Here is a 1433-nt window from a genome sequence, read left to right as displayed (position 1 = left end):
AAGCAAACAACAAAACTATTGAGAAAATTAAATATAAACCAGCAATAGATACATATCTGATCAAGAATTTGCATCTACAATATGTAAAGAATTTTTAATGCTGACTCAGTAAGAAAAAAAATCAATTCATAATAAGACAACCTGGCAAAAGATTTGGACAGATGTCACCACTGAACACAGCTTTTTTCACACAGGCATAGAATATTTGATGTAAATATGGTGATAGCTTCTCTTTTCTGGGGGAAAAAAACAGACTTTTTAAGGAACAAGCCCAATTTTTGTGACACTGGAAGGCACAAGTCTCAAATCAAAGTATTTTCAAAAGCAGCTGAGTTCAGCAGCAGCACTGTCCAGAGAAGGGAATAGGAGGGTGGTTAAAGAAAATACAGAGGGACCCCAAGAAACCCATCTCAAGGTGAGTCTGTCTCTCTGAGTGACAGCTCGTCACTGCTAAGTGTCTTACCTCACGTTTTCTCCTAAGCCCGTCCCTCTCTACCTCACTTGCCCTCTGGTTTATGGGTCCGGAGCGTCAACTGTGCCATGCAGCTAGGCTGCCACCTCACCTGTGTATGTGACATGGAGGCAGGGGAGGGGTACAGAAAACCTCCCTCTTAGTTCTCAGTTCTCTGCATCAAGAGCTGCTACACCCAAGGACCCCAAACCATTTTTGGACCTTGAGACTGATGCTGTTACCTTGATGAGACTGCAGGGATCTTGGGTAAGTGTGCATGTATTTTGCATGTAGAAGGGACTTGAATTACTGAGACAGATGCAGACAGTGGTGGATATTACTGCGGCTCCCAACAATTTGCAGCATCTGTATCCACACTCTTGCAATGTGACTTTCCTACCTACCCATCAAGATCTAGTCTTTTCTCTCTTCAGTCTGAGTTGGACACATTTAGTACCATGGACTGCAGTGTAAGCGATGCTTTAACTTCAGAGGTCGGACTACACCATGCATTTATACATCCTCAGGAGCAGCTGTCATCATGTGAAAAGTCTGGTCTATCAGGTATGGTGATACATGCCCCTAATCCCGACACTCAGGAGATTAAGACAGGAAACACTTGAGTTCCAAGACAGCCTAGGCTACAGAATCAGTTCCAGGACAGCCTGGGCCACACAGAATGACCCTGTCTCAAAAAAAGGGAAAATGTTTGATAGTCCCCTAGTTGACCCTGCTGAGCCCAACTCCCCTGCACTCAGGCAGCTGAAGTCTGCTGCGTGGGTAATCCCCGACAGGATCAAAGAACCATGTAACCAATCCACAGACTAGCAGGGAAAGGGGAAAATGTTATTTTTTAAGCCATCAAATCTTGGGGTGACTTGTTATACAACTGATGGAAGCAGTGTATGACAAGAGGCCTGGCATCTAGTTTTTTATTTTTTTTTTGTTTTTTTTTTTTGTTTATTGCACATCACTCCTTTAT

The sequence above is a fragment of the Nannospalax galili genome, unplaced genomic scaffold, assembly GCF_000622305.1.
Source record: "Nannospalax galili isolate Female #2095 unplaced genomic scaffold, S.galili_v1.0 scaffold638, whole genome shotgun sequence".
Lineage (NCBI taxonomy): Eukaryota > Metazoa > Chordata > Mammalia > Rodentia > Spalacidae > Nannospalax > Nannospalax galili.
This window is presented reverse-complemented; position numbering follows the sequence as displayed.